This window comes from Sarcophilus harrisii, chromosome 1, assembly GCF_902635505.1.
Source record: "Sarcophilus harrisii chromosome 1, mSarHar1.11, whole genome shotgun sequence".
NCBI classification, from domain to species: Eukaryota; Metazoa; Chordata; class Mammalia; order Dasyuromorphia; family Dasyuridae; genus Sarcophilus; species Sarcophilus harrisii.
The window spans coordinates 373,560,382-373,583,963 of record NC_045426.1 but is presented as its reverse complement, the minus strand read 5'-3'; the positions used below and the strand labels follow the sequence as shown (position 1 = coordinate 373,583,963).

Below are 23,582 nucleotides of genomic sequence, written 5' to 3'. Positions count from 1 at the left end.
CAGAACTGGTCATCATATAGTATTGTTGTTGAAGTATACAATGATCTCCTGGTCCTGGTCATTTCACTCAGCATCAGTTCATGTAAGTCTCTCCAGGCCTTTCTGAAATTATCCTGTTGGTCATTTCTCACAGAACAGTAATATTCCATAATATTCATATACCACAATTTATTCAGCCATTCTCCAACTGATGGACAACCATTCAGTTTCCAGTTTTTAGCCACTCCAAAAAGGGCTGCCACAAACATTCGTGCACACACAGGTCCCTTTCCCTTCTTTATAATCTCTTTGGGATATAATCCCAGTAGTAACACTGCTGGATCAAAGGGTATGCACAGTTTGATAACTTTTTGAGCATAGTTCCAAACTACTCTCAAAATGGTTGGATTCGTTCCAACTCCACCAACAATGCATCAATGTCCCAGATTTCCCGCATCCCCTCCAACAATCATCATTATTTTTTCCTGTCATCTTAGCCAATCTGACAGGTGTGTAGTGGGATCTTAGAGTTGTCTTAATTTGCATTTCTCTGATTAATAATGACTTGGAGCATCTTTTCATATGACTAGAAATAGTTTCAATTTCTTCATCTGAGAATTGTCTGTTCATATCCTTTGACCATTTTTCAATTGAAGAATGGCTTGATTTTTTATAAATTAGAGTTAATTCTCTATATATTTTGGAAATGAGGCCTTTATCAGAACCTTTGACTGTAAAAATATTTTCCCAGTTTATTGCTTCCCTTCTAATCTTGTCTGCATTAGTTTTGTTTGTACAAAAACTTTTCAGTTTGGTATAATCGAAATTTTCTATTTTGTGATCAGTAATGATCTATAGTTCTGCTTTGGTCATAAAGACCTTCCCTTTCCACAGGTCTGAGAGGTAAACTATCCTGTGTTCCTCTAATTTATTAATAATTTCATTCTTTATGCCTAGGTCATGAACCCATTTTGACCTTATCTTGGTGTACGGCATTAAGTATGGATCAATGCCTAGTTTCTGCCATATTAGTTTCCAATTTTCCCAGCAATTTTTATCAAACAGTAAGTTCTTATCCCAAAAGCTGGGATCTTTGGGTTTGTCAAAGACTAGGTTGCTATATTTGTTGACTGTTTTATCCCTTGAACCTAATCTATTCCACTGATCAACTAATCTATTCCTTAGCCATACCAAATAGTTTTGGTAACTGCTGCTCTATCATATAATATAATATAAATTGCTTGAATAGTCCCATTTCAGAAAAAGAAATAGAACAGGCAATTAAACAACTCCCTAAGAAAAAATCCCCAGGATCAGATGGATTTACATGTGAATTTTACCAAACATTTAAAGAACAATTGGCCCCAATGCTATATAAATTATTTGATTACAATCCTTTTATCTAATACCTTTTAGATGACAGAATGTTAGGTTAGAATTTACCTTACTCATTCAGTCAATAAACATTTATTAATCACCTTCTATGTGTTAGGAACGTTAGGAATCATGAAACACAAACTGATTCACAGTTCTAATAAGAGATTCCAACCCTCATTTAAGCTTAAGACTATTTCCACTTCATCAGGATTCCTTAAGGCAAGGACTGATAATTTTTTTTTCACTATAACAATTGTGCCCTCTACCAGATTTTTATTCTGTTCTTTGGTTGATTTGTAAGGCTTCTGTTTTTACTTTCACTTAAACCTAATAGACATTATTATTGATGGTATCTTATCATTGGTCATCTTTTTCATCAACAAGAGAAACAGAACCACCAGCTGCTATTGACCTAAATACACAAGGACATACGGACAAAGGTCTGTGGTAGAGAATTCCTCATATGAGGGACTGATTGTTCTCATACAGGCCTTTGGCCTGAGTCAAAGAACTAGAGTAATGGTTTCATTCAAATTTTTAGCAAGGGACAAATATCAGACTACTGGTTTTATAACAGCATTGCACTGGGCCCTTGACAATATTGTGATGTTAGCTAATTTTTGCTTGTGGTCTTATCTTTGCTTTTTATTATTCTCCTCTTCTTCCCAGATAACTTCCAGTAGACTTATTCTATCCCTGGTTATTACAGGTTTGTTTACCTAGAAAAGTGATTATTCACAAAGAGGGATTAAAGTAGTATTGACCTTTTTAATTCCTAAGGAATTTTATATTAACAAATAGCCTAGGGAGAGTGATTCCAAAATAAGGAAGAAATCAATAATGACATAATTTAAGGTCTTTGGGAAAAAGACAATGGGGTTAATATTTTTTAACTACTACCATGTAAGGGAGTCATTAATTTTGTCTGTGAGTAAGACCAGCCTAAACCACAAAGGGATATATACAGAAAGAAAGAGGAACCTTTTTTATTTTTTTTTTCTTCCTGAAAATCTTACACCCAGGATAAGAACATGTACTTTGTAGATATTAAGAAAAAGTATACTGGAAAATGCACTCGATTGTGAGGTTAAGAGAGCTCATCTTCAATCTCTTTTTCAATATTTACCAACAGTATCACCTTAGGCAAGTCACTTCTGCTAATTGAGCCTCAGGTGCCTCATCTATGAAATGGAGATATTAATAATCTATCTTACAGGACTGTTAGGAGGAAAGCAATTTCTATGCCTTTAAAATGCTATTAAATATGATCAATTATTCAATAAAATGCTTGGTTTGGAATGAAATGGGATTGTTTCTGAAGCAATAGCAATTGCCAGAGTTGTTATCTTTTTCTGTCTCCACACCCAATTTAGAAGCTGAATCTGAAAAGAGGAAAATGGTCTGCTGGTTTCATAGTCCATAGTTCCATAGTCACTGAACTCAAAGCAATATGCCAGAGGGTGGAATGAGGGTCAGCTGTATAGACCTGAACACTGCTGGAAGACTTAGATTTACCTTGTAAAATCTCTTTGGGGTTCCTTCTAGATGTGTTTGGAGTTTGCATTGGTTTGGGGTTTTTATCCTTGCTTCATTCCTCACAGCTATTAGCATTCTACTTCTCCATTAGACAGTCTCAGGGAAGCCAGAGCAATCCCATCTGTGCCTTTTAGGGGGTGAAAACAAAGAGCCCAGGGACAGGTGGAGCAGGCAGCAGGATTGTCACACTGGGGGCATAGGAGGTGGAGAGTGCAGTGAGGGGACCAGCAGGTGGCAAGAGACAGAAAGGGCAAAGGAGAATCAGTATTGGCCCCTATCAAATTAGTAAAATCAGGGAGAGGTTAGAAGGCAAAGAGGGTAACAGGAAGGCACAATCGGGCAGGTTATAGATAGAATGAAGGCAATTAGCCAAGAGGAGAGATGAACAGAGAGTGTCAGGTGGCAATTATGAGGTAGGTGTAGCTGAAGAGTTAAAATGGGAGGCAATTCTGAGAGGAGAAAAGATTACAGGTGCACCAAAAAAAAAAAAAAAAAGGACCAGGAAAAAGCTCACCCCATCTATGTTCCAGGGAAAAAGCAATGGAGAACATAACTATTCTAGAAGCACCCCCAGATCAGCAATTAGTAATGATGCAAGAGAAAGTATAAATGCTTGAGGCAAGCCAGAACATTTTGGCCTCCAATGCCTGTGCTACATCTGTGGTCACTCATTGCCACAGTGGATATGGATCCAGGCAGAAATGGGGTCCTTTGGACTCTTATGTAAGAGGTAAATTCCTACTGGTCAGTAATTTGAAGCATATGAGGTACTGAGGAATCCTCTTGTAAATGTACCCTCCTGATATTTAGTATTCATATGAAGAGGTCACTCTAGAATAGTCAAAACAACTCTGGTATTAAAGTTAGAAGATCTGGGTTTTCATCTTGATTCTGCCAGCTATTAAGAATATGATCTTGGGCAATTCATTTAATCTCTCTAACACTCATTTTCCTCATATATATAAATTAGAGGTTTTTATTCATTTTCAATTAATCAGCAAACATTTATCAAAAACCAACTTTAAGTCAGGTAATGTTCTAAGCATTAGAAGATAGGAATGAAACAGTCTCTGTCCTTAAGGAGCACATCTTCTCTGAGAGAAAAAGATAAAGAGAGAGGAGACACACACAGAGACAGACAGACACACAGACACACACACGCACACACATACACACACAAACACACATTCAGAGACAGAAACAGAAAAATATACTATATCTCTGTCTATCTAATATCTATCTATCATAACCTAAGATAAAATATTTGTATTTTATTTATAATTACCCCTGAGAGAGAATATATTTTATAGATAGAAATAGATGGTCTAACTAGCTATCATTCCCCTGAAAGAAGATAATATCTTTTTATAAATAGAGAAATGATATCTATCTATCTTTCTACTTTTTTACCTGCCTACCTACTTATGTAAACAAATACAAAGCAGATATAAGAGAGATTCTTGGATGTTAAAAGTGCTAGCCACTAAGACCAGGAAAGAATTTTTATAGAAGATGACAATCTGATCTAAATTCTATGGCAGCTAGGGACTCATACAAGAATATGAAGAGAGAAACCATTCCAAGCCTAGGGAGCAATCACTGCAAAATAAAGCTACAAAGGTGCCAAGATAGGATACTGAAAAGCAGACATCTGGTGAGGAACTAGAGGCAGGCCAGTGTGACTGATCTGTAGAATGGGAGAAATGTGGAGTATATCTGAGCAAAACCAAAAAAGACTTTGTATTTGATTCTAGAGGGAATAGGGAGTGAGTAGGTTTAATTGATTAAGGAGCTTACATTGCAAAGAAAGGGCATGAAATTGTGAGAGACTTCAGGTAGGAAGACCAATTAGGCTATTATTACAGTTCAGGTAAGGAAAAACAAGGACTTTAACTAAAATAATGGTTGAGTGAATGGAGAGAGAAGAGACTTAAGAGATGTTACAGAGGTAGAAATGACAATATTAAGAAAGTATTTGCTTGTATGGTATGAATCAGAGTAAGGCTTAGCTGATGGAATTCATAAGGTTGGGAATTTGGGTAATGATAAGGATAGTATTGCAAGGCTTGACAAGGAAGGAACATGCTTATTTATTATTTCTTATTTATTTACTTTTTAGTGAGAAATGACACTCACCAAGTATTCAAGAAAAGTTTAATTTTGGAATGAGTCTATGATTTCATCTTTGCAACAAATTCTCTATGAACTAACTACCATTACCAATGCAGATTGATTCTTGTCCTGAACTTAGTTTTTGAACGTGTCCCTAATTTGAAAAGTAAAGACATTTACTCAGGATAACTCAGCCTGTACCTGTCCATATATAATAGTTGCTTAATAAATAGTTATGAGACAAGTAACTCAATGTCAATGTCAGATTTGATGAAAGTGAGAAAAATTCATAATAAGAAAGATGTTTCCTTGTTCAGTTAATGATACCTATGATGGTGGACATTTTCAATCACATAACAGTGGGTCTCAGTTTCTTTATTTGCAAATTTATGCTATGAAAACACATTGACTGCTCCACCAGAATGTTACAGTATGATGAATAGCTTAGTAACTTTGCAATCTTTGGAAGAAACACAAAGCATTATTATTGTTATTAAATATTATTAGCTAGGGTATGGTGTTGGACTGATAATTACTTCAAGGAACACTTCATAAAATGCTAACTATAAAGTATACATAAATTTATATATCCATTAATATCAACTCAGCTATGAACAAACATTTTGGAAGACTGCCAATATCATTCCTTCAACAGTGTGGGTAAATTTCAATTTATATTCCAACCCATTCCCTTAGTTTCTCATATAAGACTCCGTTCAAAGCCAGTGGGAGTTCTGTGGAACAAATCCTCCACTCCCTTACCAGCCCCCTCCCACTCACATTTCTCATCCACTCTGAAAATTTACCTGTTTTATTAGATTGTTTCTTATGCCTTGAACACCATCATAGGCATTCTATGATAATAAGAAGCTGAACTTTTCCCTGGAAAATGAGTCATCACTGAAAATGAGAGATTTCAGTTCATAAATTTAGTACACATTAAAAAAAAAAGTTCTACAGTAGCAACTATTTCTATGGGTCTTGGCTTAGTTAATAATCTAGGAACTTTCTTGGAAGATTCAGGATGCATACCAACAGGGATATTCTGACATTCCATTCAGGAATGAGCATGAGAATTTTTTTATAACCAGGAAATATCTATAATAAAGCATATGTCTTACAGAATGCCTAGCACTTTATGGCTGGCAGAGAAATGCATCTGGTGGCTAAGACTTGGATAGGAAGTTTCTGCAACATGATAATTCAAACCCTGTTGCATGAATGGTTTATGACACTGAATAAAAGCTCAGAAAGGTATTCTATTCTAAGCAATACTGCTTTCTGAGATACTCTGGGCACATCTTGGTTGCCTAGCTATACTGTTGAATAACCCAGAGTTAGGAATTGTGAGATGTGGTTTGGCAAACTTTCACCATTCCTACCATTGAATCTCTTTGTTCCATCTAATAAATAATTTCATTGAACCTCCTATGTTGAGCATTTCAGTAACTTCCTCTATTTGAATCTGATATTAGAGAATAATTGGCTGGATGGACATGGTCCATTCCAAAAAGATTTAATTATTAATTGGTTGCAATGAGCAAGTCACTTCTCTGTCTAGCTCTAACAGTAAAAATGTATATAACATATAACCTGGTCTAAAAGATTAAAAAATCTCATAAAAAGCAGAGAAATACCCAGATAATTATTTTTTTACAACTCCTCTGCTCTCTCACCTTAACTCTATATTAATTTTTTTTTCAGTATGGGACCCCATGATGACAACTATTTTCAAGGTTCTAGGAGTACCCTGTGGGCACAGATTCCTAGCACTATTGTTCCCACCAAAGAGCTTCACCTTAACATTCAGCCAATAAGAATAGGTAATTCAAAACAAAAGTATTTATTAAAATGTACCCATCATCAACTTGGGGGGGGGGCATGGCACAATCTCCTACAGGTATATACCTAGCATCTTTGGGAACAGTAGCAATAGATTTACAAAACAATGATAGTAAGACACAAATTTAGGGAAATCCCAGTTGTCACTGAGGCAGTTTATGCCTCCCCTTCCAATAACTGACACCAAAACTAAAGCCCAAGTACTTGATATGCTTCAAATAACTTAGCAAAAAATGGTAGAATCAGATTTCAAATGTACATCTTGATGAAGGTCCTTTTTTCAGTTTCCTTGCTAGTGTATGAAGAGCAGCTAAGTGGCAAAGTCGGGAGGATCTGAGTTCCAGTGTGGCCCCAAACACTTCCTCAGCTATGTGGCCTGAGCAAGTCACTTAACCTGTTTGCTCAGTTTCCTCACCTATAAAATTAACTGGAGAAGGAAATGGCAAACTATTTCAGGACCTTTGGCAAGAAAACCCCAAACTGAGTCAAAGAGAATTGAATACAAACTTAACAAAATTAAGGATAACGTGATATAGAGGATAAATATCAGGGTTTTGAATTAGAAAGACCTGCTTTTGGCCTATTTCTAACAAATAATGGCTTTATGACCCTAGATAAGTAACATATACTTTCAATACTATGGGACTCTAAAATTATAATCTCGGAGAAAGTGTTAGTCTGCCTTAATAGAGCACTTCCTGATCTAAGAATTCCTTACATGAATGAAATCATACACAGGGTAGCCCACATTCTCATTTTACAGATAGGGAAGTGAGGTTAAAAAGAGAAAAAAGATTGTCCAAAGTCACTCAACTATTGTTCAGTCAGTTTATTCATTTCTAAATCTTTGTGGCATAGTTGGGCTTTCTTGACAATGATAGAGTGGTGAACGCATCCCAATAAGATTAGAGGTGAAACAAGGATACTATTATCACTATTACTACTTGGTATTATACTAGAAATGTTGGCTTTAGCAATAAAAAAAGAAAAAGAAATTAAAGTAATTAGAATAGACAATGAGGAAATAATTTTCGCTCTTTGTAAATGATATAATGATATCCCTAGAGAATCCTAGAAAATCATCCAAAAACCTACTGGAAACAAGTCACAGCTTTAGCAAAGTTCTAGAATATAAAATAAAACCACATAAATCATCAGCATGTTTATATATTACTGATAAAACCCATCAGGAAGAGATAAAAAGAGAAATTCCATTTAAAATTATTGCAGAGAAAATAAAATACTTGGGGGGTCTACTTGCCAAGACAAACCCATGAAGTATATGAACACAATAACAAAACACTTCTCATACAAATAAAGTCAGATCTAAACAACTGGGAAATATCAATTGTTTATGGCTAGGCTGAACAAATATAATAAAAATGACAATTCTGCCTAAATTGGTCTACTTGTTCAGTGCCATACCAATCAAACTGCCAAAACATTATTCTATAGAACTTGAAAAAAAATAATAACAAAATTCATCTGGAAAAACAAAAGATCAAGAATACCAAGGGAATTAATGGAAAAATACAAAGAATTGTGGCTAAGCAATGCCAAATCTAAAACTATATTATAAAACAGCAGTTATCAAAACCATTTGGTACTGGCTAAGAAATGGAGTGGTGAATCAGTGTAATAGATTAGATTCTCACAACATAATAATCAAAGTCTATAGCAATTTAGTATATGATAAATGCCCAAACTCCAGCTTCTCAAATAACTCACTATTTGACAAAAATTTCTGGGAAAACTGGAAAATAATATGTCAGAAACTTGGCATAGACCTACATCTCACACCCCATACCAAAAAAAAAAAAAAGGTCAAAATAAGTACATGATTTGGGCATAAAGGATGACAATATAAACAAATTAGGAGAATGGGATAATTTACCTATTAGATATTTAAAGAAGGGAGGAATTTGTGACCAACGAAGAACTAAAGAATACTATGAAAGACAAAATAGACAGTTTTGATTACAATAAACTAAAAAGGTTTTGCAGAAACAAAACCTACAGAAACAAGATTAAAAAAGAAGTACAAAGCTGGGGAAAATGTTTACAGCTAATATTTCTGAAAAAGGTCTCATTTCTAAAATATTTAAAGAACTGTGCCAAATTTATAAGAATACGAGTTACATCACTAATGAATAGAAAAATATAAGCTAAAACAACTCTGATATACCACCTTACATCTCTCAGATTGGTTAAGAGACAGGAAAAGATAATGATAAATGTTGGAGGGGATATGGAAAAAACCGGTAGACTAATGCATTTTTGGTGGAGTTGTGAAATGATCCAACAATTCTGGAGAACAATCCAGACTTATGGCCAATGGGCTATCAAAATGTGTATATCCTTTGATTCAGCAGTAACATTACTGGGTCTGTATCCTAAGGAAATCATAAAAAAGGGAAAAAAGACCCACGTGTTCAAAAAATGTTTGTAGCAGCTCTTTTTGTGGTAGTAATGAATTGGAAAAGAAGTAGACATTCATCAATTGGGAAATGACTGAACAAGCTGTGGTACATAAAGGTAATAGAATTTTATTGTTGTATAAAAAAATGATGAACAAGCTGATGATAGAAAGGCCTGTAAAGATTTACACGAACTGATGCTGAGCAAAACAAGCAGGACCAGGATTACATGATCAGCTATGAAAAACTTGGTTCATCTCAGCAGTTCAGTGATTCAAAGCAATTCCAGTAGACTTAGGACAGAAAATGCCATCTTCATGCAGAAAAAGATGTAAGAAAACAATGTAAATAAACACATGCTATGTTCACTCCCTTTTTTCTGTTTATCATCTCTCCCATGACTTTTCTCTTTTGCTCTGATTATTCTCTCCCAACATGATTAATAAAGCAATAAGTATTAAAAAATAAATAAACTTTTTTTTTAAAAAAAAGACATCTGAGTAGGGGCTTCTGGGAAAAGGAAATGGTAGACACTTAGTTGCAGACCTGATAGAGTTTCTGGCACTCTGTTGGACAAAGATTTCCCTGTCATACCTGCCCAAGGTGTGAATCTGGTTTTAAAGAAGAGCTTCAGAAAGACAACAGAAATACTGAAAACAGTTCCAACTCTGCTATAACTCCCATGGACCAGGACAGCCATTTGAGAAAGTAGATCAGTATTTATACACCTTGTCACAGCAGCTATGGCCAGTTTACCTTTGGGATTTTTGATGACAGCTTTACATTTCCCATATCCATTTTCAGAATGCATTCTGAAGATGCAAGGAACTGAGAGAAAAGGCAGGAAGAAAATACTAGTCCCACTACTTCTGTGCCATTTGGCAGCCATGGCCTCCTTCACTCCACCACATGCTGAAGGCAGACATGGAGGCCTCCCAAGCTTAGAAGGAATTATATAGCAATTGCTCAATGGAATTATTGTATCTGCAACAATACTAAATCTGGAACTGGACCCTTGGGATTGCTTTGCATTCAAACCCAATGGACTACAAGTGGGGTGCTAATGGTCTGGACAAAATCATGACACAGATCCTCAATCAGTTTGAAAAACTGCAGACAAAAAAAAATACAATCCCTTTCCACCATAGAAGTCACAGAGGAACTTGTATGTTCAGGGTTAGAATGCCCTGTATGCAAAGATGACTATGTGGTGGGTGAGGATGTCTAGCAGTTACCTTGTAATCACTTATTCCATGATGGCTGCATATTCCCTTGGCTAGAATAGTATGATTCCTACCTAAGGTGTCAGAAAATCTTAAATGGACTGAACAATGCCACAAACCACTCCAGAATGATAAGAATGATTTTTCCTTTCTCCTCTTCTCGTTCACCAAGTAATAAAAAATCAACAAACAATTCATGAATCTCATAACCAGCCAGTCCAAAAGATCACTCTGGACCGTCTTATCTCTTTTCTCTTTGCCTCTCATCCTACCTTGTCTAATGTCTATCTGTCTTTTTCTATCATTTTTTATGTCTTTTGATTCTGATATAAATAGGTTTTAAGTAAGGCAGAGTTGCATGAAGTCATCAACCTTACCCTCTCTTCCCAAGTCAAAACTGTTCAGTGGCAGGGCAGACTTAAGCAATTGGTCATGACTTGAGATGTAGTGGATGACCTTGATGTCTTCAATATCTAATCAAGCTTAAAGTGCTCCACAATACCTGCTTCTCCTGCCTCCATGGCCATTGAAACAAATTGTTCTCATCTGCCTATACTTGGATTGGAACTCTTCTAATTCACTGTAGGATGTGAGACCCCTTGGTTCTACTTCCTGGTTAGATGGAGCCACTAATCTTGCCCTACACTGAGCCTAGAAGACAGAGTAAAGGGAAGGGGGAAAAGGCAATAAAGACCTTTTCTTTACTTTTTCTTCCTTCCTTCTTTCCTTTCTTCCTTCTTTCCCTCTTCTTTCCTTCCTTTCTTCCTTCTTTCCTTCCTTCCGTTCCTTTATTCCTTCCCTCCTTCCCTCCTTCCTTCCCTCCTTTTTTTTTAAAGTTTTGGAAGCACCAAAGGTTTTTAGATCATTTCCCTCTCTCTACCTGTCAGTCCCCAACTCACCTGAAGGTTCTAGGAAAGCTCTGTCTCTCCTATCAGTTGATAGCTATCACTATGCTGGATTATAACCCCTCCTGTTTTATCCCTTTGTTTTATCACTCTGCAACCTAGCAGATACCAGGTTGTTTGAAACGAAGGATAGATGGGGCTAGACCATCTCTGGGGTTTGGGATTTAAGATACATTTCACTTTCCCCTTCTTCCCCCTCCCCAACTCCTCCATTTGTAAATACCTCAGATAGATTATAGACAATGCTCTCAGCTGGGAAGACCGGTGGAGTGTGGCTGTTTCATTGTCACCCAACATTCAAACTGTACATTCATTCTCCCTTTAGTTTTCCTCTCTTTCATCATTCTGACTGTCTTTTATAACATCAGTGTCTAATTCTTAACAACAGAAAAGATTTTTATAATTTTAATTTGTTATTGTTATTTATAAATTGATATTTTAGCTGAGAAAAAAAGATACTGTAGGGTTTTCCATTTCTTTCTCTAACTCTAGTGTGAGTTGAATATGAAGAGAAAATATATTTTTTAAAATGAAGTCAAATACAGTATTGATTATGAGAACTGAGGGTCTAAACTAGGATGTTGTTTATGTGAGTAGGGAAAAATGGGTGGAAAAGGTTTTATGCAGGTAGAATTGACTAGAGTTGATGTAATGAAGAATGAGGATGCGAGAAAATTTGAGAAAGACTCTAAGGTTGCAAACCCAGCTGACTATAAGGATACTTTTGCCTCAACATAAATATAACAATAAACAAGAAATAAACAAGTTTGTAGACTAGGATGTATTTATCAGGATAGTGAAGGAAGAAGTAATATGTAGACTTTGAAAGACTGGTAGCATTTGAAAATGAGGAAGATAGCTTACTACCATTGAAAGAGCACTTAATTTTCTGTTAGTGAACTAGATTTGATACTTGTCCCTTATTATCTGTGTGACTGACAAATCATTTTACTGTTCTAAATTTCAGTTTTCTCAAATGCAAAGTTGGAATTCAACATATAATCAAATAGAACTCTTTTAGATTGAAATCTAAAATCCTATGATTTCTGACCATGTGGAATTGAAAGGGTATGACTTTAGAACACTTTTATCAGACTTCTGCTAGCCCTCCCCTGAGTATTTCAACTAAAGCTCAACATCAGCTAATATATCTATGATCACTTCTTCACTCCCCTTACCCTCAAGACCTAATGCTCTACTAAAAACAAACAAACAAAAAAACCAAGACCAAAACCACAACAACAACAAAATCCCTGGCTCTCAGAACCTATGAGTGGAACACTGTAGCTCAGAGTGGCACAAGGACAAATAGCATCCCCCATTGCAGTGATTAGGGAACAAAGTGTGAATACCTCATACTTAAGTTTCTGCCAGTTTCAAAAAGCAAAGCCAAATGAGGACAGACTTGGCGGGTGATTGGCATAAGCTAGATGTATGAAGAGAATGGTGTCAGAATGGAAAACGATCATGCTTATTGGTTCTCTGTATGTTAGGAGGGGCAGAGAGCTGGGTGCCAAGGCACAGGAGACAATGTTGATTCCCTGCAGGTGAAAAATGGGAGTTTTAAGCCTCCAAACACCTGTGTTTTCTCAGCATGAACTGAAAACAGGTGCCTGATGAAAATTCATTTGAACTATAGGTCTGAAGGAAAGGGAAAGCCAAAATTCCAGGTTTTCCAAAGCAGCTATTTGGTATGCACAGGTTTAAATTTGAAAATGACAAAAATATAATAATTAAAAACACACAGCCATATCTCCTTGTTGTCCAATAAATATATTTTCCTCCTCCTGGATGCATGGTTAAGCAGAAAACTGGAGGCAGAAGGGTTGCAATGTAGGTTGTGGACAACTTTATTTTTTTCAAAAAAAGGGCCAGGTGGTGAGAAAAATGGGCAGATTAATGATGAGTAGTTCACCCCCAGTAAAATTAACTAGGAATTTTATTGAGGACCTTCTCTCAGTTGCCAGTGCTCTGCACACAGTAGGTACTTGACTAAATGAATGATTAGATCATTGTTTGCCATCCATATGCCAGATATTCTGGGAATAAAAAAAGGAACATGTAAATCCTCTCCTAAAGAAACCTTCAATGCAGCTGTAAAGATAAAGCTCATCTTAAAGAAACAACTTTAAGGAATATAACAAGTGCTAAATTGTGTAATACAAAAGATTATTGTCCAAGACAGCTGAGTGATACAGTGAATAGAGCACCAGAGTTGGAGTCAGAAAGACCTGAATTCAAATCAGACATTTACTAGGCAAACCATTTAACTCTTGTTTTCCCGTTTCTTCAACTATAAAATGAGTTAGAGAAAGAAATGGAAAACCCTACAGTATCTTTTTTTCTCAGCTAAAATATCAATTTATAAATAACATAATAATAAATAATAATAATAACATAATATAAATAATCCCCTACACTGAGCCCAGAAGACAGAGTAAAGGGAAGGGGAAAAAGGCAAGAAAGACCTTTTCTTTACTTTTTCTTCCTTCCTTCCTTCCTTCTTTCCCTCTTTCCTTCTTTCCTTTCTTCCTTCTTTCCTTCCTTTCTTTTTTCCTTCCTTCCTTCCTTCCTTCTGTTCCTTCATTCCTTCCCTCCTTCCTTCCCTCCTTTTTTTTTAAAGTTTTGGAAGCACCAATGGTTTTAGATCATTTCCCTCTCTCTACCTGTCAGTCCCCAACTCACTTGAAGGTTCTAGGAAAGCTCTGTCTCTCCTGCCAGTTGATAGCTATCACTATGCTGGATTATAATCCCTCCAACTAGAGTGGTACACTCTATCCAATCTATCCAATCCAAAAGTGTTTTTTTTTTTGTTGTTGTTGGTTTTTGTTTTGGGGGGGCAGTTTTGATAATTGTCATCATCATTTTTTTAAGTAAATAAATCTACAGGTATTAAATAAATATCTACTGAATGCCAGTGGCCAAGATAAATGCTGGCAATACACGGCAAAAACAAGACATAATTATTGTACATGTCTACAATACTCCTATAAAAGGTACTTTTTATGTCTTATATGATTCTTATTACACTTCACATTGTGAAATAGGTAATGTCAGTATTACTATCATCCTTTTGCAAAGGAAGAAACTGAATTTGAAAGTTTAAGCAACTTGATGAATAAGGAAAATAGTTGCTACAGGTTGAATCCAGATTTTATGGCTGCCAAATGCAGTGACCTTCTCCGTCACACCATGAGAAAATAGTCCTACTGAACTAGAAATATCACATCTGGATATCACATACTAACATTCTATTCTGATTGCTTTTTTTTTTCTTTTTTCAGATATATATGTGCGTGTGTGTGTGTGTGTGTGTGTGTCCTAAAAAGAGCAGGATAATAAAGGTTAAAAGCACTTGATATGAAGAACAACAAAACGAAATGAGTATATTCATCTCCTGGTCCCTTGTGTATAAAAGGTATGTCTTTCTTACTTCTGCCTCAAAGCTGTACCATTGAACAACTGCTAAGGTTCCACTTCAGAGATAGCCCCATACTTTTTTTTTTAAGCTATCAGTTTTTAACCCTCCATCTATTTTCTGTCTGTTTTATCTTTATTAATTTGTGCATTAGTAATGACTTATCCCAAATAGAACAAAAGTTACTTGAGAACAAACAACATTTCCTTTTCCTTTTTGTACCCTCAAAGCCTAGTACAATGTTTGGTACACTGTAGATTCTCAAAAAATATTTGTTTAATTATCCTGTTGAAGACAAGATTTAGGGATAATGTGATATCTTTTTGCATATTGAAGAGCTAAACATAAAACATAAAGAAGATTACTGGAAGAAGGATTTTAGCTCAGCATGGTAAATAACTTGTTTTTTTAAAAAATGTGAAAATTATTTATCAATTATTCAAAAATGGCTAGTTTGTTATAAATAGTGAGTTTCCCATCACTGGAAATGTCGATTAGATTGGATAGTCTTGCTGGTCTGAATGGTTATCTATCAAGAAGGTTGTAAAGAATACCTTCTATGTATAGGTAGATGATCTCTAAGTTCCTTTCTACTCCTTTTTGGTAAATACTGTTTATTTTTTTGTCTGTTTTACCTGTGCCTAACCTAGTGTCTGGCATACCACAGGTATTTAATAGATGCATACAATTTGGATGACAGAATACAATTCTAAGAGTGGGTTATTCCTTAAACTCTATCTTCCCTTTTGAAAGCCACTTTTGTGAGTGGAAAGCATTATGAATCCAGTAATCCTATCTTCAAGATTATATAAAAAAGATTCCTTGTCATTGGGATAGGGTGCCTCCCTTACCCAAAGAAACCCCCCCCCAAAAAAAAACTATTTCTCAGCTAGAATCAGAATTGTAATTAATAATCACCTGCATATCACTTTGACTAGAAGTTGGCATTAATTCAATTTGTCCTAGAGGTTTGGAGACATGTATAGACAAAGTTGAAAAACAATACGTTGAAGAAATATACTTTCAAAGCCCAGCTAAGTTTTGGTCTGTGCTACCTGTTCCCAGCTTTCCTCCTGTCTGATGCCAGCTGAGAAAAATGTATAAGCATCTATGTGAGATTGGGACTGCACATATCCTAACAATTTATTTTCTTTCCATTTCTCCCACTGTCAATGGGCCTAGGAGGTATGTTTCTTTGCAAAAAGTAGCATTTCCAAGTGTGGCCCAATAATATCTGCATAATATAATATTATGACTCTAATTATAATAACTTAGAAATTGGTGAATTATACACTTCTATGTTGACCTGCTCATCTCACCTACCATGGCTTTATTGGAAATATTGCTTTTAGAAGAAATACAGTGCTCTTTAGTCTAGCAATATCTTCCAGTGAATTGTGAACAATATAGACAGAGTCTTTTGTCCTTCCAGTTCTCAGATCTATTTGGGTAGCTGTTGTCTTAAAGTCCATCTTGCAGCTGATCATACTCTAACCTAGTTTAAAGTTGGTTACTAATTGCTGGGGTCCCAACTAACTGCTTTGTCAACCTAGTACCTAATGATAGATTATATAATCATAGCTTCATTGATTTAGATGTAGTATATACTTTAGAGGCCATGACCTCCTTATTTTACAGATGAAGAATATAAGACACAAAGAATTAAAGGGACTTACCTAGAGTTGCACAGGACCAGGATTTGAACTCAGAAGTCCCTGACTTCAAGCCTAGTGCTCTATCCACAACTCTTTCCTGTTTTGTTCTCATATGATGAGATTCCTGACTAAAAAATTAATCCCCTCAGATATTTGAATTTCATTCCTCGCCCAGTCCTCTTGACTGAAATTCTTGTACCCATGACTGGAACTCAAGTGATAAGTTAAAGAGAATGGATTTTATTCAATCAAATGGTGAGTTCCCAGAGGTTTTGTGAGCAAGAATGTGACTTGCTGTGTTAATAAAAGTAATGTTTTAGATGAAGCTGATAGCAAGATGAATTGAAGAAAGGTGCATCTAGAGAAAGTCAAGGCAAGGTCTTCAATTAGCAACTGTTGCAGGAATGTAAGAATGAGTAGATAAGGGTATAGACAAGTGGGAAATGAAAGAAATAATTAAATGGCCATTGTGAAAGATTTATTTACAATATTTTCCTCACAAACTCTTCTTCAATTGCTATTAAATAGAACTCATTTAGTTTAGAAATGATAGAAGATACATTGGACTGTACATTGTCTCTTTCAAAAGAAAAATGAATGGGAGAGGGGGAATAGCACTTTGCAAATTCTGCATGTTTATGTGGGGGGAAAGCCTGTGGGAGAGTATTGGTAATTTTTAATTCATATTTGTTTCCTCCTTTTTCTCCTTAAGTTTAGGGAAAGCTAAAATTTCAGGGGCCAAAAGCCATATTTTATCTCAGATGAAAGTAGTTACAGAAAGAGTTATAGTTCTGTCCTTAAAAAACAAAAATTAGCAAGTGTCTAAATATGCAATTTTCAGGTAGTTGGGAGTCCTCATTTTGTTAGTTTATTATATTATACAGTCATATTAATTACTACTCTGCTTTCCATAGTAATATCTATTATTTTCATTGAAGAATTTAAACAGGAAGAATATAACGGAAAATATAATTAACATGTCTCCATAATATATAGATACTGGATCCTCAACTCCCCATCTATCACTTAGATTGCTTGATGAATTTGAAAAAAAAAACAATGGAACACATAAAAGGGAGGGACAAGTGTTACTAGTATGACACCTCTATAATTCATTGTGTTTTGGATTTTTTCCTCCGAATTTTTGGAAGGAGTCTCAGGAAATAAATGGAAATGGTAAGAGGAGAATGGTATTCAGCATTTTTCTTCACGTCATGCTACCTATGCTTCTCCCATAGCTGTCATATCCCTATATCTACAAAGTGGTTTGGTATATACTGTGTCAGATCAAGACTTCTTTCATTGAATTATACTGAATTATCATTGATTGAGCTTGTCTACGCTTTGTACAATATATCAATTTAAACATCAATGAATCATAGTCTTCCTATATATGATAAAGGAAGTAGACATCTACACATTAACCACAACAATGAAGTGGTGAATGTACCCTGATTCTGAAGAAAACCAACATTTTTGGGAAAAGAAATCATTATTTGTGATTTGATTTACCCTGGGAACTACAGTTGCATTTTTTTAACATCAAATTAGACTGAAAGGAAGAAAAAAAGTTAATAAAATGAGAAGCAACATATGGAAAGTGCCATAAAGATTATGGACTTTATGGTTTGGTGAAATGAAAATGTCAGTATAATCTCTAAGCTTGACTGAAAAATTCCATTGGATTTTATATAATAGAGATGCATTGGTGTGAGATAGTGGCATTGGGGATTATACATGTTTTAGGGATCTCTTACCCTAGAATTTTACTTTATCTTGAAATACCTAGGTCAGCTAGAAAAAATAACAACAAAGTTCATATGGAAAGACAAAAGGTCAAGAATTTCAAGGGAATTAATGAAAAAAAAATCAAATGATGGTGGCTTAGCTGTACCAGATCTAAAATTATATTATAGAGCAGCAGTTACCAAAACTATTTGGTATTGGCTAAGGAATAGATTAGTTGATCAGTGGAATAGATTAGGTTCAAGGGATAAAACAGTCAACAAATATAGCAACCTAGTCTTTGACAAACCCAAAGATCCCAGCTTTTGGGATAAGAACTTACTGTTTGATAAAAATTGCTGGGAAAATTGGAAACTAATATGGCAGAAACTAGGCATTGATCCATACTTAACGCCGTACACCAAGATAAGGTCAAAATGGGTTCATGACCTAGGCATAAAGAATGAAATTATTAATAAATTAGAGGAACATAGGATAGTTTACCTCTCAGACCTGTGGAAGGGGAAGGTCTTTATGACCAAAGCAGAACTAGAGATCATTACTGATCACAAAATAGAAAATTTCGATTATACCAAACTGAAAAGTTTTTGTACAAACAAAACTAATGCAGACAAGATTAGAAGGGAAGCAATAAACTGGGAAAATATTTTTACAGTCAAAGGTTCTGATAAAGGCCTCATTTCCAAAATATATAGAGAATTAACTCTAATTTATAAAAAATCAAGCCATTCTCCAATTGAAAAATGGTCAAAGGATATGAACAGACAATTCTCAGATGAAGAAATTGAAACTATTTCTAGTCATATGAAAAGATGCTCCAAGTCATTATTAATCAGAGAAATGCAAATTAAGACAACTCTAAGATACCACTACACACCTGTCAGATTGGCTAAGATGACAGGAAAAAATAATGATGATTGTTGGAGGGGATGCGGGAAAACTGGGACATTGATGCATTGTTGGTGGAGTTGTGAACGAATCCAACCATTTTGGAGAGTAGTTTGGAACTATGCTCAAAAAGTTATCAAACTGTGCATACCCTTTGATCCAGCAGTGTTACTACTGGGATTATATCCCAAAGAGATTATAAAGAAGGGAAAGGGACCTGTATGTGCACGAATGTTTGTGGCAGCCCTTTTTGTAGTGGCTAGAAACTGGAAACTGAATGGATGTCCATCAGTTGGAGAATGGCTGAATAAATTGTGGTATATGAAAATTATGGAATATTACTGTTCTGTAAGAAATGACCAACAGGATGATTTCAGAAAGGCCTGGAGAGACTTACACGAACTGATGCTGAGTGAAATGAGCAGGACCAGGAGATCATTATATACTTCAACAACAATACTATATGATGACCAGTTCTGATGGACCAGGCCATCCTCAGCAACGAGATCAACCAAATCATTTCTAATGGAGCAGTAATGAACTGAACTAGCTATGCCCAGAAAAAGAACTCTGGGAGATGACTAAAAACCATTACATTGAATTCCCAATCCCTATATTTATGCACACCTGCATTTTTGATTTCCTTCACAAGCTAATTGTACAATATTTCAGAGTCTGATTCTTTTTGTACAGCAAAATAACGTTTTGGTCATGTATACTTATTGTGTATCTAATTTATATTTTAATATATTTAACATCTACTGGTCATCCTGCCATCTAGGGGAGGGGGTGGGGGGGGTAAGAGGTGAAAAATTGGAACAAGAGGTTTGGCAATTGTTAATGCTGTAAAGTTACCCATGTATATATCCTGTAAATAAAAGGCTATTAAAAAAAAAAAAAAAAAGAAATACCTAGCTCAGGAGATCTAAAGTAAACTAGTTGATTTTATACATATATGTGTGTGTGTGTGTGTGTGTGTATGTGTGTGTGTGTGTAACTCTGTGACAATTAACAAGTCTTATGAAACCTAGGATGTAATATGTTCTGAACCCAAGTTCTGGGGGTGGAGCCATTTGGCATAATGAAGTCAGGAAGCTGCTGAAGTTTTCCTAGTTTCCCTGGAAATCTACATGAAACCAAGCCTCTGAACTGAGTCTGATGGAATGAAACCATGCTCCAGCTCAACATAGATTGGAAACACTTCAAAAAAGGTCAGTCTCACTGGGGTAAAAGGGGTGTTCAACTCAGTTCAGACAGTGTCCAAAAAAAGCCAGGAAAAACTCAACCACAGAGGATCAGCAACTGATACCCTTGGTCCTGGTTCAGTAGTGAAGCAGATTAATGGGGCAGCCTATAGTCCCCATTCTAAAGTCAAATTGATAACCAGGGAAAACAGGCTGTTATCTGGAGAGAGTAGGTAGGGCTATCCTTTGCTGTGAGCAAATCATCAAACACAAGGGGCCTCTGGCAAATTTCCAGCCTAGGAAAACAGTTTGTTTCTAGAAGAGAACAGGTAAGACTACCTCCTACTATAAACAAGATACTAAACACAAGTGGCCCCTATGAAAACATCCAATGCTTAGAATTGTACAAGAAGCTTGTAACAAAACCCCTTTTACCCTAGGAGCAGAGATCAACTATAAAAGGCAGAAAAGAAAGGAGAGAATGAAAAAAAGAGCAAGAAACAGAAAAGAACTGATAAAAAACTGTTACTACAGTGACAGGGAAGGCCAAAGCAGCAATTCACAAAAGAACAAAATGCCACAGAAGAAATCTCAAAAAGTGATATGAATTGGTCTCAAGTTCAAAGAGGCATGTTAAAAGTGTTCACAAAAGATTTTAAAAGGTAAATAAGAGAGGTAGAAGAAAAAATGAGAAAAGAAACGAGAAATATGTGAGAGATAGTGAACAGCTTGGAAAAGGAAAAGAAAAAAAACTGAAGAAAACAATTTCTTAAAAAATACAATAGGTGGGAAGTGGAGAATAGACATATCTTTGTCTAAATTCTTCCTGTCTTCCTTAAGGTCATCAAGAGATCAAGATTCTGAACAAGTTTTAGAGTGACAAAACTCAAAAATATTTGCAATGTTACAATTTTCCAACAGAAAATATTTTAAAAGAACTTCAGGAAAGGTCTGTCTAAATCAGACAGGGAGGGATACTGCCTCTCATAGGCACAGCACAGCACAGGGAAGCCCAGGGCAGAGACTCTTCTGTGTGCTGGGGGAATCTAGTGGGAAGCTTTTAGCCAAAATACAGCAGTGTTCTATACTTGGCCCTGACAGAAGCCAATAGATTGGCAAATAGTTGTGAGACTACAAGTATAACTACAGAAGGCATATAGTGAGTCCCTGAATCCCATCATAATAAGTGGGAGTTGGCCATACTCATCCAGCACAGGAAGAAAACTGACAGCATAAGCTCCAAGTATGTGAAGGCAGTGTGAAAGCAAGGTCTCCTGTAGAGTAAGCTTGGGACAATCCTCCTTTGCCCAAGCAGACTTCGACCTTTAAAAATGAGCAAAAAAAGCAAAAATGATCGCTGATCATAAATAGGTATTATGGAGATAAGGAAGAACAGACTTCAAATCCTGAGGACAATAAAGGCAAAAATGTCTCCAAATAAAGCCTCAAAGCATCTTATAAGCTGATCTCAACTCAAAAAATTGGAGACCAACTCAAAAATTTGAGACCAACTCAAAAAGCTCTCTTAAAGGAATTCAAAAAGGAGCTAAAAAGAGAATTAGAAGAAAAACAGAGAAAGAAAATGAGAACTTTGGGAAAGGAAACACAGAAATTGTCTGAAGAAAATCAGTACCTGTGAAATGGGGGGAGGGGAAGGAGGGGAAATCCAATGAACAAAACAAGTCAAAAATACAATTGGCCAAATACAAAAACAAAACAAAACAATACACTGAAGAAGTCAATTAAAAAAAAAAAACATGGTAGGTTAAATGAAAAAAAAATAATAATCCACTGAAGAAAACAGCACCTTAAAAAATAGAATTAAACAAACAGAAAAAGAGATACTAAGGTAATCAAAGAAAATCACACATTAAAAAACTAGAACTGGGCAGAGGGAACCTATTGATTCTATAAGACATCAAGAATAAGTCAAACAATCTAAAAGGAATGAAAAAATAGAAGAAATTGTAAAATACTTCACTGGAAAAACAACTGACCCAGAAAATAGATCTGGGAGAAATAATTTCTAAAATATTGGTCTACCCAAAGGCAATGACCAAAAATGTCAAGGAAAAATGCTCTAATATAATAGAACTAGAGGGTGAAATACTCATTGAAAGAATCCATTAATCCCCTCTGAAAAGAAATCCCACAAGGAAAACCCAAAGAGACATCTCCAGAACTATAGTCTTAAGGAAAAATTACTGTATCCTTCCAGGAAAAAACAATTCATGTATCAAGAAGCAACAGGATTATTAAGGATCTGGCAGCTTCTAAAATATTGTAGGGCCTAGAATACCTTTTCATTGAATATTTAACTCTTGTGAACCATATCTATTATTGGGACAGTTAGAGAGGGCATATATGTATGGAAGATGTAGCTATAAAGAGACTCTGACATGATATCAAAGAAGAATAAGGATAGAACTGGGAGAAAATGAAAGGGGAGGTAAAATAGAAAAAAAATTAGATCACATGAAGAAACATAAAAGACAAAAGAAGGAAGGGAGTATGCATTGTCTGAAACTTAATCTCATCAGATTTGGCTTGGAGAGGGAGTAAAAATCACTAAGTAGGGTATAGAAATTTATATTAATCTATAAGGAAGTAGGAGGAGAAAGGGTAAGGAAAGGGAGGGGCTGGGATAGAAGAAAAGGTAGAAACACTAGGAGAAAGGGATAAAAAAAGGGAATAAGGGATGATAGAAGTGAGAGCAAATGGGGGTGAGATGAAACAAAACACTACTAAGAAGGCATAGGGTGGAAAGAGAGAACAAAAATATACACAGGGGAAAAAATAGGATGAAGGGAAATACAGAACTAGTAATCATAACTGTGAATGTGAATGGGATGAACTCTCCTATAAAATGGAAGGAAATACTATAGAGGGTTAAAAAGTAGAATCCTATAATATCACAAAATGAACAAGAAAAACTAGAGAGGTTAATAGAATCCTAGAAAACATACATGATAGACCTCTAGAGAAAATTGAATAGGGACAGAAAGCAATATACATTTTTCTCAGCAGTACATGGCACCTACACAAAAGTTGACCGTGTATTAGGGCATAAAAACCTCTCAATCAAATGCAGAAAGGCAGACAAAGCAAATACTATCTTTTTAGACCATGATATAATAAAAAAATATTCAATAGAGATTCAGGGAAAGATAGACTAAACCAATTGGAAATTAAATTATATAATTCTAAAAAATGAGTGGGTCAAAGAACAAATTGTAAAAACAATCAATAATTTCACCCAAGAGAATGACAATGGGACAACATACTAAAACTTATTGGATG

The 23,582-nt window shown here is 35.6% G+C and overlaps 1 pseudogene; it reads left to right on the top strand.

The window, feature by feature from the left end:
- Nucleotides 1-6,199: 6,199 nt before the first annotated feature.
- LOC100925667 overlaps nt 6,200-23,582 on the top strand; it is a 32,281-nt pseudogene continuing 14,898 nt past the window's right edge.